The 17326-nt window shown below is 40.6% G+C and overlaps 1 long non-coding RNA gene across 1 annotated transcript in view; it reads right to left on the bottom strand.

Moving 5' to 3' along the window:
• Positions 1-10365: 10365 nt before the first annotated feature.
• LOC147994737 (uncharacterized) overlaps positions 10366-17326 on the bottom strand; it is a 37892-nt gene continuing 30931 nt past the window's right edge. Inside the window, exon 3 of the long non-coding RNA XR_015686365.1 lies at positions 10366-10743. This is a non-coding gene — a long non-coding RNA (uncharacterized LOC147994737). The remainder of the gene's footprint in view (positions 10744-17326) is intronic.

Genomic DNA, 17326 nt, shown 5'->3' with positions numbered 1-17326 from the left:
CGCTGAGCGGTCAGAGAAATGGAGTGTGTATAAGTGAAACATTTTGTGCTACTATCACATTAAGATAAGATGAGACCTCAATAGAGACCAGAGACAATTAATTGGACATATTGGCTCATATCTGCATTCCCACAAACCAGGACACTGAGACAGCTACATCACCATGATTTCAAAACAGTATGGACCTCACAGTGAGTTCCAATGAGATCTTACCTCCAAAGAGCACAATAAAAGATTAGGGAAAGGCGACCTGGTTACTCCGGAGACTACCCATCATGTCTTCATTTGTGAGAAGAACTCCAGGTACAGCTGTTTACTCTTGCCCTGTTAGCACTCAGAAGGTCAAGGCAGGGATACTGCTGGAAGTGAGAGGGCCAGGTTAAATAGTTCCAGGCCAAGGCCAGCCTAAGCTCCAGAGTGAGACCCTGAGTCGATATGAGGATACCTGACTGGTTATAAACAGCAGACATCCATGAAAGATGAAGGAAAAGACAAAGTAGAACAAATCTAAAGGCCACTAAATTCTACACAGAAAGAACAAACCGTCGGAAGAACAATTCCCGCAGGTCATTCCACGGGTTTTTATAAGAGAATATTTTATTCACACCACCTTCCCAAGCTAGTTTACCCAAAGTATATTTACAACTGCATCATCTCATTGATAAACACCACAATGCCTTGTTGCCTTAAATGTTAAATGTTTTCTTAAAGGTCCACCTGTTAATGACACTGTCTCCACTTACATCTTTTAGTCCATTGTAGAATAGAAACTATCTCTCTAAAGTAATGTTGCCAGTCAAACACAGAAGGCCTGTAATCCCAGGACAGGGGAGGCTAAGGCCGGGAGAGCCTGAGTTTGGAAACAACCTAGACTACCTAACAATAACCTGTCCCAAAAATACATATCTAGCATCAAGGTAAAATCCCCAGGCTCCAGTCAAAATACGAGGTTGGCAATATCTGAGAGCTGACTCAATTTTATTTCTTTAGATCATTTAGTTATTAGAAGAAACAATGGGTTTCATTACAAATTTTGTACATAGTTTCTATTGTTTACATTGACCACATTGGCTTTAGATTTCAGCTATGAAATTAAAATAGTTGCTTCTTCCAAAATACATTCCGGAATGGTTCAGCTCAGTTTTCTGTCTGTACTCGTGGCTTGACCATCCCATCGAAAACTTCTACGTTTACTTTATCCACTTCCAGATCTATGACATAGCAAGAGTACTGTCTTTCCAGCCTAAAGTATGGCCAGGAGGGAGAACTTTGCATATCCATTGTTATTTGTTACAGGAAATTACCTGGGGAACCTCTTGGGATCCCATAGGGTCATTTTGGAGTGGTTATTATATCTTAGTTCTACAAATAAATTACAGTGAGTTCATGAAGTATTTAAGCTCAGATAATGGAGTCCTTACTCGTACCCTCTTATTACTTTGTTGGGCTGCCCATCCAGAACTGACAAACAGGAGTTTTGTTGGACTGGATTGACTCAACGCTCCCAATACCATCACTGCTCCTATGGTTGAGACTGGAAGCTGCTATCGCCATTCCTTTTAGCTTTTGTGGATCCTTTTGTTACTGTTCTGGGTTTCTGGAGACAGGGTTTCATTTAGCCCAGGCTGGTATCCAACTGTATAAGTAGCTAAGGGTTACCCTGAGCTTAGATTCTGTTGTTTCAGCTTCGCAAATACTGAAGTTACAAGTGTCTGTCACCACACCTGCCTTCCACAGGCGTGTAGTTTCCCATTTTATACCAGTGTAAGGTGACTGCTAAAAGACAAATGTGGGCTGTGTATCTATGCTGCGGAAGTCCTTACCTGCCAGTCCTCTACCTCCAAGTTGCACTTGCACTCTGCCTTCCTTATGATCCCCATGTTGTCAACCCACCCTCACAATAATTTGTTACTTTAAGACTTGCATGAATGGGAGGCACGCATCAATCACTCCTCAAGAGAATAGTTAGCTAGTGTCAAATGGAGATTCAAATGGGAGACGTTTTAGTGCAACTCATATGCAGACATCTTTTTCACTCTAAAGACTGACTGTGAGAGAGCATCTCTAAAGCTGTGTGCGAGCATCTTCTTTGCACACAACCGACAAGGGAAATAAATAGGGAAGACATTGCTAGTCGAAGGTTTTGGAGGAAATGGATCAGAGATAGCAGGATTTATGTAGCTTCTATTCTGTGGTATTAGTCTTGGTGAACTAGCTCTTAAAGTAACAGTTCTATTTGTCTGCAAATAATCAAGGGTTTTTTAACATCGTATTCTATTCTAATCTCGGTCAAGTAGTTAAATCCTCCTTGAAGGGGTCTATGATGGCCCTGCTTTGCCCAAAGTTCACATTGTAGTAGACCGCATTTTAACGTCCTATCACTAAGTTTGTATATGTACTTAGAAGACTTCAGAGATAATCCAAAAGTAAATCTGCTCTGAATTTCTTAGTATACTTTCCATAATTTTCTTCTTGATGCTTTGTCTGGCTGCTTGGTGGGTGATTTCATTTTGCTGAGACTGCACCTCTCTCTGAATCCCAGGCGAGCCTGCCTCAGCCTCCCCAGTGTTGGGATGCTAGGATCCATACTGTGCATGATGACACCAGGCTTTCATGGTACTATGTCCAACATACTGGGCTTCCCTGGTAGTGTGCTGTGCATTGTTTTGCTTGATATAGGGTTTCCCTATGTAGCCTGGCTGGTCAGTCTGATGCTTTGTAGTCCAGCCTGGCTTAGGGTCCACAGTAATCTTCCTGGCTCAATATCCTAAGATTATAGCTATATGCCAACATGCCTGTGTCCACAGGTCCTTAAGCAGCTGTAATTCTGATGTCTATTGAAGAAGTTTATCAGTCACCACCACCACCCTCCGCCCCGTCCCATATACCTTTTCTTCAGTATTAAGTACTGAACTAGGAGCTTTGAACATGGAAGGCAAGTTCTCTACCACTGACATCCTTCCTTACCCTTCCTCTTATTTTATTTTAAGGCAGGATCTCTCTGAGTTGCTTGGGCTTTCTTTACCATTATTTTAAGACGTTTTTTCTGACAAAGGTTGAAAATATCACAATGCCACGCATGATTGTATAACATTAAACGTTTGAGTTATGCAAATGATAAGGGCCTAGTTATCATTATTCTGTGGGAAGTATCGAGCCAGTGGCTCTCTCCTTCAGTCCTGGGGCAGCACTTGGCACTGTTATCATATCTGGTGATGTCGTTGCTCTTTCAGAGTTGGCATCTTGAATAAGCTGGAATACGCATTCGATTCTGAACATCTAGGAAGATCATATGCTGTCTATCTAACTGTGTTGTTAGAAGGAAAAATCTGTCCAGCAAAATTATAAGATTTTAGATTTCTAAAACTACTTACACATAGATAAGGTTAAAAAGAAAACTAGAGAATTTTGCTCTCTCATTTGAGCAAAACACAAAGTCCAGGTTCAAATTGTTCTGTGAAGTAAAATGTCTGAGCATAACAATTCTAAGCAACATGAAGGATGGACAGCAATTTGTCCCTGAGCATGGGTAGTTCACAAAGAGCTCCAGTTATTCAATTAGATCCACGGTGTGTGGGACAGATGGAATCTAGCTCTGGTGGCTTCAGACTTTGCTTCTGGTCATTTCCTGAATCCCAGTACAGATGTCTGTTCCTTACATAAGGATGCTCTTAAGTCAAAGACATATGCATTAAGGTGCTTCATGTCCATACAAGAGAGAAAAGACAAGAATCTGGCTTTGCCATAGTGAATTTTCGCCATTGTTATTTTTGAGACCTGGGTTGGACTGTGTACCCATGTTGGCCTGGAAGTTGTAGTCCTTCTGTTTCTGGCTTCTAGGGATGGGATTACATGTCTGGGCCACCGCACACAGCCTAATAGTGAATTTTGACATATAATAAACAATAAGTGTCCTATGTTCTTTGTTAGTAAAGAAATGTCGGGCTGGAGAGATGGCTCAGCAGTTAAGAGCACTGACTGCTCTTCTCAAGGTCCTGAGTTCAATTCCCAGCAACCACATGGTGGCTCACAACCATCTGTAATGGGGTTGGGTGTGTCTGAAGACAGCTACAGTGTGCTTATATACATTAAGTAAATAAATAAATCTTTAAAAAATATATTAAAAAAAAAGAAATGTCATGGTGCAAACTATTAGTTTGCATCCTCAAACAGGAACAAAATTTTCATTTTACAAAACCTAGGCTGAAACGCTGCAGAAGAGGGAAAACTGAGTTGAAATTAAATTGAATTAGGCTTCTATTAGATGATTACGTTTCATGGTTGTGAATTATTTTAACAAAAACAGGATATTCTTTTTTTTTTCCAAGAGTGTAAGTGTGACCTGAGACAGCTTTCAGGGAAGGAAGATGAATCTTTGAGACTGTGAAAAAGTTTTGCTTTGTTCTAGGACCTAAATAAGGTAATTTCATTGTTGCAGAGTCCAAGTCGTTTGCTTGTGATAGATCGTGTGTGTGTGTGTGTGTATGTGTGTGTGTGTGTCTAATTTAACTTATACCAAATATTCCTATTTTCCAAATTTGGAAGTCTTATCTCAAGAACCTGAAAGACTAAGCAAGGTCAACAAAATACCAAATAATAGGTTATCCCGTGCTTTCCCTAAGGAGAGTGGGAGCAAGGCCAAATGAGGTATTTAGATGCATAAATAAATAGCCGTTTATCATATAATGTAGTTGATCCTGTGAAGAGCAAATGCTCTGGGCGGGGGGGGGAGGGGGGCTCACACAGAGCTTCTGTTTAACAGTGGCCCCTGTAGGATGAGTGCTGACCCAGAAACTTATACATTTATCCAAGAGCTTAGGTTTCAAAATACTTATACACTATCATCACCGTACTAAAGCTGTCCTGACCGCTTCAGTTTGCTTTAAATGAAAATGTCCTCAATTATGGAAGATATGACTTCTCTGCAATATATTTGGTACATAAAGCCTGAAAAATATAAACCATTGGACACAGCTGATGGGAAAGCAGAGTGGTGTGGCCAACTGGGGAGGAAGATCGGGGAAGCAAGAAGGTCGGATACAAAACACACAATGTGTGCAAAGGGAATGTCATTAGTAAAACCCATTTCTTTATATACTAACTTAAAAAACTAATTGGAGAAGAGGGGGAGGAAGAATAAGAAAGGGCTGGTGAAACATCGCAGTGGTTGAGAATGGTTAAGCTATTCATAAGTGGAATAATTCACATTCTTGCCATTCTGTGAGAGTGTACATAGAATAAATAAACAAAAATTAGAACTAAAAAATGTACTGGTATGTATGCATCAAAATACTAGGTCAGTAATTTCACTATTAGATTTACAAATTTTTGTAATCTGAAGACATCTGTATCTTGCTTAAAATTCTTCCTTGGGAAATAGTGAATATGCTAATCTATATATAAATAAGTAATCTTAGTTCGATTTCACATATTACAAATCTGGAAAGGAGTATGTGAGATCCGCACAAGCAGATACTATCCATAAATACCTAGTTTCCTTTGCTATTTTGAAATGATTTTTCTCAAAAGTTTGGATGCAAACTTTTTCCTCCACATAATAAAATATGTACATCAGTTAATATGTCTGAATTTTGGAACATGTCTGTCCCAAATTCACAGCAAAATGAATCAAAGCAATTTCCTAAGTCTTCTGGAAAATGACCATTTCACACATTTGGGGAATAAAAGAGGGAATTTGGAAACAATGTAACATAATTAGTAGTCACGGGTGACAGGAGAAATGAAGGCACTGAGTGAACTTTCACTGTGTAATTCCATAACCTGCTTTGAGGCTGGTTCACAGCAAGAGAAGCCTTACATATGGGAGATGCTGGCCTTCTTTAAGAAGCCACATCCTTGGGAAGGGGCAAGACTCATTTTGTTATGTGAGTTCCGTGTGTTGTGTTTGTGCATTGCTTTGTGGTTGTGCCCCAATCTTGTCACAGCTACGTGTTAGCAATGTTCAAATATTCTATGCAAATAAGGCCTGGAAGTGAAGGGTACTGGATGCTCTTCCAAATGACCCAGGTTTGATTCCTAGCATCCATACCATGGCTCCCAACCATCAGTAATTCTAGTTCTCAGGGCTCGAATGCCTTTCTCTGGCCTCTGAAGTCACAAGGCATATGTACAGCTCACAGATATACATGCAGGCAAAACACCCATAGACATGAAGGTTTTCTAATTTAAGTAAAAATTTTATAAATAAACCTCACAGCCCACAGTGTAATAGTTGAAACAGTCCAGCTTCATTGTGCAGAGAACTCATTCCTCACACTAACTAGTGCATAGTACGTAACAGTAGAAGCATGGCTAGGGAGTCAATCATCATTGTTTCTTGTTTACTTTTTAAACTGTGTCCTAGGTGCTGGAGTAAACTCAGCAGCCAAGAGCACATAATTCTCTTGCAGAGGACTCGAGTTCCATTCCAAGAACCCACCCTTTTCCTGCTTCCACAGGCACTGTGTTTGTGTGTATATTCGTGTATGCATAATCAAAAAAATAATAAGATAATTTTTGAAGTGTGACCTCACCTTGAAAAAAAACTGGATCTGGAGGCCTCATAACTCCTAAGTTTTAAACTCGTAATGCCCCAGTAATCAAAATACTACAATACTAACAAAAGATGGAAACCAATAGAACAGACCAGAAAACCCTAAAAAGAGCTTTTTCATTATGTTAAACTTATGTATTTACTTTTTACTATTTTTTTTTTTTGGACAGGATCTCCTCCTGGCTGGCCCAAATTCACTATGTAAACCAATCTGACCTTGAACTAACAGAGGTCTTTTTGCCTCTGCCTCCTAAGGGTTGCACACTGAGATTTAACTATTTTTAACAAAGTCACTGAGGCTATGAAGTGAGATAAGAATAATCTCTTGATCAATTGATGTCAGGAAAACTATCCACCTATAAATGATTCAAGTTGGAGCCTTGTCTTTTACTGCATACAAAAAAAATTAAACTCAAATATACTAAAGACCTAAACATTACCTTTAACTATAAAAACTCCTGGAAGAAAAATAGAGAGATACCTCGTGCCATTGAACTTCTCCGTGATTCATGGATGTGGCACTAACACAGCCCAAGCAAAACAGAAAAGAGAAAGAAAGTGAACCAAATAAGGCTCTACCAACGCTTAAAACTCGCTAAGAGGATGCAATTGGAAGAATGAGAAAACAGACTATGAAATCAGAGAAAATACTTAAACTATATGGATTCGATGACGCGTTAATATCCGAAATGCATAAAGAAGTGTAACCCAAATAGAAAAGCTCAATTCAGTTTAAAGCTCCTTAAAAGACTAGAATCGACAGGTCTCTAGGGAAGATTAAACAAAAAGAAGAGTCACCAATGAGCTTATAGAAAATGTTCATTAATGTAAATTGCTAGAAATTGTAAACCGTTAGAAATGTAGATTGCTAATCAAGAAGGAAATGCACCTCCAAGCACGAAGCCATTTCCTCAAACCTGTCAGAGTGGCCATATCTATAAAACAAAAAAGCAAAGCCAGGAACTAACAAGTGCTAAGGGTATACAGAGGGGAATTCTTGTACATTGGTGGTAAGAATGTAAAACTGCATGGTTGTTATGGACAGGACGCACGAGAGCTCTTCTGGGTATATATCCAAAAGCTGCTTCGCAAAAGATATACCCATGTACATAAGAGCATTATTCTCAATAGCCAAAATGATCAATAATAAATGCTGCTCAGTAGATGAATTGGCCAAGAAGGTGTGATAAACACATACAGTTGAGGATTACTCTGTCTTAAGACAAAAAGAAGGAAATCCTGCTATATGCCACATCTAAAAGAACCACAGGGACTATAACAAGCAAAATAGGACAGGAGTGGAAAGAGAAACATTGAAACATCCTGTCTTCCTTCCTGCCTGCCTTCTTAATTTTCTCCTCCCTTCCCTTCTCTCTCCCTCTCTTCTTGAGACACTGTCTCCATAACTCCTCATCCTCCTGATTTCACAAGCTTAAGGCTTCCATTGGAGGTGTACACCACCATGACATGCTTCAAATGCCTCGCCTCTATGAAGTGTCTAAAGCAACAGAGCTGTTGGAACAGGGAGTAGACTAGTGGTAGGCTGGGAGTTAGGGAAGCAGAGAGCAGAGAGGTTGTTCAGTGATGAGAGATTTAAAGCTCTGGTGTATAGTAATATACAAATACAGTCAACATCACTGCATTCTAAACTTTAAGAAGAAGTAAGATGGTCGATGTTATATGTTCCTTTCCTCACTTCCCTCCTTCTCTCCCTATCCCTCTCCTTTCTTCCTCCCCTCCCCCTCTCCCTCCCTCTTCTTTCCCTTCTCCCTCTCCCACTCCCTTTCCTTCGATCCCCCCTCTCTCCACAGACTCAAAAATATCTCAAGCTGGCCTCAAAATTGGCGATGTAGCTAAGGTAACCTCAAACTACTGACCCTCCTGCTCCCATATCCCCCGTTCTTAGATGACAGCGTGTGGCATCACAGACATTTGTGGCATTCTGAGCATGAGAGTTCTGGGATCAAACCCCAGCTTTCATGCTCGCTGGACAAGGGTTCTACTAATTTAGCAACATTCCTCAGCCAAAGAAAATAAAATTTACATGTTTGATAGTCCCTGGTGATTCATCGAAATGAAGGTTAATTATTGGGGAAAATACGCTGTATGTAAATAACTTTGCTGGGTTTCACTTTTTCCGCACTTTCTTACTTAGGTGTGCTATAAAGTACAAGTGTTATACACTTGGAAATAATAAAAATGCTTAAGCTCCTTTAACCTTGACCTTTGTGCTGATAGGTGCAAGTCTGACTGTACTTTACTAATGTATGACCAAAAGTCACATGATTGTCTCTCCATGAATGCAGGTGACCTTTTGATTCTGATTCCACCTTAGAATGTGATTTTAACTGGCTCTGCGTAGCTCACACCCATCTCACCTCTGATAAAGTAGATAGAGTCTGTTTTTAAGTCTGCCAGGAAGCTAAATCCCATTGAATTTGATCCAGAGAACACAAAGTTCTCATTTGAACTCTACAAATAAGCTTGAGCATGATACTGGAAAGGATGGAAAGAGAGGGGAGGGGAGGGGAGGGGAGGGAAGACGAAGAAGAAGAAGGGAAGAAAGAGGTAGAATTCTGGAATGAATACATTCTGTTTTGCCAATAAATAAATAAATAAATAAATAAATAAATAAATAAATAAATAAATAAATAAATGCCAGATTGATGTACTCTGAAAGTAACTGTCATAGTACAAAGAATACAAATTTTTCTCATATAAATTTAGACCTCTAAGGAGGTACATGACCAAACTCACTTCCAACAGAGATGGACCAAAGGGACTATTTATAGACAAAGCCAAGATTTTCTTCTAGATGTCATTGCTCTTAGTTCTTGGGGAGGGGTATTCTGTGACCTATGCTCCATATAACAGAGCTTTGTCATAAAACATATGGTTTGAAAATGATAACGTTTCCCTCCAGGTGAACTGCTGGCAACATGTCTCCCTAAGTTTTTTGATCTGGTTGCCTATTTAGACACTAAGTCTGGCAAATATTAGTTGTTAGCAAATATCTGTCAAATTCATCCCAAAATCTACCTCCTATGGGCTTGGCTTCTTCTTAGGCCATTAATTCTTGGAATAACAAAATAGTATGATCACATTTTGAGGGGTGCTTTCTAGTTCATTGGTAATAAAAAACGTTCCGTCGGGATACTTAACTTCTCTGTGTCTCCTGGAGACTATGTTTACTGTAGTACAAAACAAAGCATATTATGAATGTGTGGCTTTCCTGCACCTATACAAGAGGTTAGGTGAATATTTTAGAAGCAGTTTTGTTAGCATCTTAACATCTTTACATTCAAGGGCACTGAGGAGATGAACAGTGAAAGGCAAACAGATGGTCAACTCTGATTATTTACACAGTTGCCCCATCAGCTCTTTCGGTGTCCCTCCTTTCTCAAGATGACAGGCACGTTTTCTCCTTCCCCAACACCCCTTCTTGCTTAACAGAATGTCCGTATGGCGCCTCGAGTTCTTGCATTTCTTCCCGCCCACTGTCAGAAAGGTACTGATGGAGCCTGGGATCATGAGAATCCTAGCCCTCTGGAGTTGGAGGAAAGACGAGCAGGAGTTTAAGGTCACCCTCCACTGCAGAGCAAATTCAAGGCCCGCTTGAGCTACCTGTGAGCCTGTCTCAAGATCCAGACAGCAACTGGAGCAGGAAAAGCAAAGCCCTTTCCAATCTAACATCTTCACCTAGAACCAAAGAAACTCTCCAGCTGTTGCTGCCAATAGAAACTTGCCCATTCAATAATTGTTGGGTTTCTTAAGAGGTAGTGATCTGTAGCTCCCATCAATCACAGTCAAGAAACTTTTAGATAAAATTTATTACTTGATTAGGATTTCTAAATATTTTTGTCATTGCTTTTAGGTTTGAGACATTGCAAGTATCACGGATGTGTTCATCAGGGTCCTGCAACGGAACAGGCTGGAAAGGATCAGTTCCTACTTAAAGGGCATCTGTCAGACTCACATACACAGAATGCTCTGAGTGGTGTAGCAATGACTGTGTCTCATGGGTGAGGCCCAGCATCCAGTGGCAGCTGAAGGTGAGGCTGGATTCTTAGCAGTCCAAGTCTGCTGCCGGAAGTCTGCAGGATTCCTGGGGAGCCTACGCTGGACATCTGAAGAAACTGCTTCTAGTCCCAGAAGGGGAATGGAGCGGTGGCCACGACAGAATTGATGACCTTATAAGCAGGAGTGAAAGCAAGCAAAAAGCAGAATTTTCTCTTTGGTCCGGGTTGCCACAGGAAGGTACCACACACTTAGTGTCCGTCTTCCTACTTCAAAGAATATAATTAAGGAAATTCCTCACCTGTGTGCCAGTGGCTTGCCTTTGAGTTGATTCCCAGTTAAGTCAACAACCCAAATTATCCATCACAATGTATCAATATGTCATGTCTCAAAGTTTAGCCACATTGACCTTTAATTTTTGATGCACTGACTTTTGTTTCTGTTCTGGATTCCAGACAGGTTATTTCTGTATTTCTCAGGGTAGAGTTGAATTCTAGATACTCCGTTTATATGGAAGGATATCATCTTACAACCCAAGTAAATATGTAATGGAAGGCAGTGTAACACATATGACGTGAGAAGAACCAGAGGAAATAGTGGAAGTTAATGGTTTAAACCAGGATCAGGCAGGGGTGTAGGAAACAACAAGACACAGGATGGGTTAGTCAACACTGGAATGTATAAAGAAGCTCTATAGAAACCCACCAGCTTTGTTACTTATCTGAAAAATATAATTTAAGGGGGTTAGAGAGATGGCTCAGCAGTGAAATGTACATATGCTCTTGCAGAGGGACAGACTCTGGTTTTCAGTATCCAGGTTGGGCAGCTCACAAGCAACTGTAACTCCGACTCCAGGGAATCACATACCCTATATTGGAATACATATACACATATATGGACATACATATATAATGTTGATTATATAAATGTATCACATATTTTTATATAAATATATATTTCAATTAGAGGTCACCTGATGCATACATGTGTGTACATATAATATATATATATGCATACACATGTATATATGTGTATATAGTGGTATATTATAGTATTAATTTTAAGGAAGGGGTTTGAACATTTGCCAAGTGCTACTCATAGAAGATATCTTCTGTTAAATGAAAATCTTAGTTCCCTCCATGTTACTGGTCAGGGAATCTCAGAGGCGCCCAAACACTACAAGCTATTGCTATTTCTCTTGATTGTCCACCAATAACTACAGAGTAAGATGCTGCCAATAGAGACACCACACACTTTGGTTGTAGGACACAGAACAATCAATCTTGAACTGACCGGAAAATTCTCCACTTGTTGGCTAGCTATTGTAGTGCTGTAAGATGCTATTTTCACCCAGATCTTTTTACAGAAAGGGGGGGTGGTATGTGACATTTTACGTATTTCAGAAGAGGCATTGTGGTATTTGGAGGACTAGCTGCTTTGTTTGTGTTTTTCAATTGTTCCTTTCATTTTTTTGTTGACTATGGCAGTTTGAATAAGAATGACCCATAGGCTTATATATTTGAATGCTTGATCAACATCAGGGAGTGGCAGTACTAGAGAAGAATTAGAAGATCTGGCCTTGATAAAGTAGATGTGGCCTTGTTGGAGGAGGTATATCACTATAGGTAGGCTTTGAAACTGTGAGTCAGCACCAATCTAAATGCTTTCTTTTTACAAGGGTGGCTTTTAGTGCGGCCCTGAAACAGCTTTGAAATGTTAACATTGCATGCAGAGCCCAGAGAGGGTGGGCCAGGATTTACGGGACTTGTTTGGATTAACTTTTAAACCCAAATCAGAATGCTCCAGAAGAGTTTAGTGTGGCAGATAGTCTTGTGTTATTTTGAAATATCCAAAATAGAATCCATAATTTTATGACATGCATAGGTAAGTAAAGCATTTTCTGAGGCTCCATGGGAAAGGGGGAACAGCTATAGCAGTCCCCAAACAATTCAGATGCTGGCATCATTAGGGAAGTGATGTCATGAAAATACAACCATGCTCCATTATAAAAGGGGAAAAGTGATCAGATAGCTATTATTGACAAGGAATTAGTAGCCATAAAAAAGACCTAAGTTTGAAGTTAAAAGCTGGAATACAAAAAAATAGACGTTGGAATTTTTACCAGAGAGACAATCAGAGTAGATATGAAGTAAAACTTCCAAACAAATTCAGAAGAACAATGAAAATACTGAAGAGGAAGTGAACTTTCATGATGGTGATGCTTGCAGTCTTAGCACTGGGGAGGTAGAGACAGGGGGATAACTGCAAGTCCAAAGCCAGCCTGGTCTACATAGCGAGTTCCATGCCGACCAGAGTAATGTAGGGGTTTCAATAAGGAGGTCACTATGGTCTTATATATGTGAATACTTGGTCTCCAGTTGGTGGACCTCTTTTACAAAGGATTAAAGAAGTGTGGCCCTGTTGTAGGAGGTCTGTCACTGGGGGCGAGCTTAGAGGTTTCAAAAGCCCACATGAGACCCTCACTCTCCCTCTCTGCCTGCTCTCAACAACTGCTCCAGTACTCTAACCACCTGCCTGTTGCCATGCCCCATACCATGAAGGTCACGAACCCACCCTCTGAAACTGTAAGCAAGCCTCCAGTTAAATGTTCTCTTTCATTAAAAAAGAGAGAGAGAGAGTTGCTGGGATCATGATGTCTCTTTCCAGCCTACAGCGCTGACTAAGACACTGATATTTCTGTATCTTTTGGTCTGAATACTACTTCTCGGTTTGGGGGGAATGGATCTTACTGGGCATCCTACTCCTAACAGCTTACAAGGATGAAGCACACTTCCATAGCAGCACCAACAAGACTTGGAAATGCACTTAAAATCAATTTCAGCTCACTGATGCATCACCAAAGTTAATAAGACAAAATTGCTTTAGAACTACTATAAAATTAAAGTTATTTTAAGTAAGTATGGAACCAGCAAATGAATCAGAAGGAGGGAAGAAAATAGAAGCAGCAGGAAGAGATAAAAGAAGAAATAATGGAAATAGAAAAGGTTGTGGTGAACAGGAAGGCCACCACAGAGATTAGGAGTAAAAATGAAGAAAGATTTTTTTCTCCAATATTAAAGAACTTAAAAACAAAACAAGGGCTGGAGAGATGGCTCAGTGGTTAAGAGCACCGACTGCTCTTCCTAAGGTCCTGAGTTCAAATCCCAGCATTCACATGGTGGCTCACAACCATCTGTAATGAGATCCGATGCCCTCTTCTGGTGTGTCTGAAGACAGCTACAGTGTACTCATATACAATAAAAAAAAAAAGAAGGAAAAAAAACAAAATTAAATAAATGTATGGAGGGAAAATAAAAGGTGACATTTCCTTTAAAAGGTTATAGGTCAAAGTAGAAGAAATATTGGATGCTTTGAAGGTAGAGAACACAGGAGGCAAAAAGAGAAAAGACGCTAAAGAGAAATAATTCCCCTAGGTGGAAAAATTCTGTAAAGAAAATTAGATGAGTGTGTGAAGGGGAGTAACAAATGCAAGTTTAAAAAGTCTAAAAGCATACAGTGCAGAAATGTTGCTGAAAATAGAGCAGGAAATCAAAATGAAGGGGAGAGGCTCATAGGTGCCCCCCCAAACATCTATAGGCAATGAATGGTTGCAAAGAGATGGAGAGACATGGTGTAGCCGCTGATAAGGTCCCCATATTCTTGCAAAGAGCTCCTAATCTATGTTCCTATGAAGGCTAATGAAACATAGGTGCTCACAAGTGTGTGAACATGTGCAGGTGCCCACACACACACACACACACACACACACACACACACACACACACACACCCTAGGCATGAAGACATGAAAATAGAAGGGAAACTAGTAAGAAAGAAGAAAGAAATCACAGGAGTGAGATGGGGAGGAAGGTGAGAGCTTCATTGGGGAGAGTGAATATCATCAAATAGTTTCAGCACGTATGATGATGACATAATAGTGGAGCCCATTATTGTGAACACTTAATATACGCTAATGACGATATTTAAAAAAAAAAACTCAAAAAAATCCAAAAGATATCCCTCAAAGAAAATAAAAGCAAAACAAAACAAAACAACAACAACAACAAAAAAAAACCCACCAAATAAAGAAAAAACTGTTGGAGCAGCTTCGTTGTAGAACTTCAAAAATTGGAGACTGCCAGCTAATTTCTGAACTGGATGAAAGCTGACCTAAGAGGTGTGTTTTCCTATGGTTTACAGGTTGTCTTGTTAAGTCTGTATGAAACTGCTGTCAGTCAGACCTAAGTTCACAGTGGCTGTTTTCCTTGTTGGCATACCAGGGATCTCTCTGGCCACACCCAACTACGTTATGTGGGTTGGACAGATTCTCTCTCGTTCCTGAGATTCTCGGGTGTTTCCCTCTAGGGTGGCTGTTTTATGTGGAGGTATTGCTTCAGGGTTTGGGGAGTGTAGAAATTCAGTAGCGGGGCACAAAATTTTTATCTACCTTCTAACCTGAAGTTCAGAGCTATCAAGGTCAGGGTGATTCTCAGTTGGTAAGATCTGTTCTTAGCCACCAAGGACAGGGCTATATCTTGCCCTATGCACTCCCCAGCCCGAACCCAGGAGAACCAGCCTCCTGCTCCCTGGGTTCTGGGTAAGATGATCCATTAGTAATTAGCCCTCCTGCTCTTTAGAGCCCTCTTTAGGTCTGTCACAGACCAATTTGAGACTCTGTGACCGGTGTATGTTCCCTGATGTCAAACTCCCAGAGTAGCACAGCTTTTCATACCAGGGTGGCTCAAGGTAGTGCCAGGCTGCTACACTTCCAGGCCCACAGCGGGCCACAGTGTTGCTCCTACCTTCTCTTGACCCATTTCCCAGAGGAATCTTTGTTGGATGAGAACCTGTCCACCTGATTTGAGACTCTGAGGGCTGTAGCCTTTTTCTGGGGGTAGGAATCTGGTTTAACTCTTGGAAACAACTTTTTCCTCCTTCCTGGGAACTGCAAAGTAAAGGCTACACTTGGCTTATTCCACAAAACTGCATGTTTGCCTCTCGCCTTTTCCAGAACCCTTGCACTTCTCTCACTGACTTCGGAAGCTTCCCCGTTATTTTTCTCTTTGGACTAAAGTAGAATGATGGGTTGATTGTGATAAGAGCCCAGGTTGGCCTCAAACTTGCTATTTAGCTGAGGATGACCTTCAGTTACTGGGATGACGGGTGTGTGCACTGCTATGCTCTGTTCTGGTTTTCTTGCTCCCTCTCCCCATCACCTTTTACAGAGACAGGGTCTGTCCATCTCACTCTGAACACCCACAATTTTGTGCTTCTTCAGCTGTTCTAGCAAATTCTTCATGTAAGAACTGATATGGGGCCTCCTTTCAAGAGTCAAAGAGCAAAAGGATTTTTTGAGTCGGTTAAATTTGGGTCAGGTTCAAATATTCAATCTACAACACCAATTAACATGTTCCGAATTTTAATGTAGATGCATATCTTGTTCGGGTAGAAATCATATTAAATGCCGATTTGTTTCCATAAGTCTGTGGTAGGTCTAATTTTCTGTATCTATAATCAAAATTTTCCTGTGCTAAGCCACACATGGACTGTCAACCAGATAGAGCACTGGTCTAGGTAAATTCTTATGTTCTGTGTATTCAGGGACAGGAGTTACTATATGTTCTTCTCTGTCGAGCGTACATCTTGGAAAGCCCATGACAATTTTCTAGAACATATTATGATACTTTAAAGTTCACACAGTGCTGAAAGTCCCAATCATTGCTGCTTGTCTAAAGCATAGAATTATTTCGGGCCTTTTGGGTAAGAAACGAGCCCTGACTACAGATTCACACGCTCCTGCTTCTCTGTTACAATGCCTAAGCTGGGTCATCTGACATCAGCTAGCCCCTCTCCTGCTCTGAAACTCTAAGTTTGATTTCTCCCCTTTTCTCTGTCTCAAGTCTGAAAGTAATGCCTTCACATTCACAGGAAATGCTGTTCTAGCTTTCCTTTCAACCTTGCTATACAATGTATGGCCTCTGTAATGTTCGAAAAAGTCTCTTCCCTACACCAGGACAAGGAAACACAAATCTCAGGTAGTAGTATTGTATAAAATCGTTCTCTGTGAATCGACTTCGAGGCTGGAGAACACTGCCTCTCGCAGTTTCCTGCACTGGAATCATCCGAGGAACTTTTAAAATGACCAGGACTTGAATCCACCCTGACTTCATTGTACACCATGCGAACATATTCCAGATAAAAAGTATTCTTGTCCCCTGGACAACAGGATAATTTTAAAATTGCGATTCTTTGTACTTCTGCTTTTCTGAAGGTTCTACCAAATTTGGAATAGACATGGAACAATTGGAGGCCATCTGCAATTTTGTTCACAGGGAGGGGATCTTGTGGGTGAATTCTCTCTACCCATGATTACTTGAGCTATTTGACCAACTGCTCAGCCTTCCGGGGAAAACTGTTTTCTCAGTGCTCCTCCCGGGACTCCCACGGGTGCCCCAGAAATGTCATGATTCGATGCTGATAATCGAGATGCAGTTCAAATGAACTGAATCTTATCCCTCAGCAGGAACTGGTCTCTTAAACTATCTACTTAAAAGAATGCCAAGGTCTAAAAGCCTCATGGGACACCTTCTAAAAACACTGCGAAGGAAGGCACCCCACATTAAATCTACTGCCCCCAGAGTATAGACTGTTGAACTTTGGCCTAGTTTGCATTCTTCTTTCCAAATCCAAAATAGTGTGGTGGGATGGCACCTAATCTCTTAATGTTGTCACTGAAGACGCTCGATGCAGAGGAATT

This window comes from Rattus norvegicus, chromosome 4, assembly GCF_021556685.1.
Source record: "Rattus norvegicus strain SHRSP/BbbUtx chromosome 4, alternate assembly SHRSP_T2T, whole genome shotgun sequence".
In the NCBI taxonomy this organism is placed as follows: Eukaryota; Metazoa; Chordata; class Mammalia; order Rodentia; family Muridae; genus Rattus; species Rattus norvegicus.
This window is presented reverse-complemented; position numbering and strand designations above follow the sequence as displayed.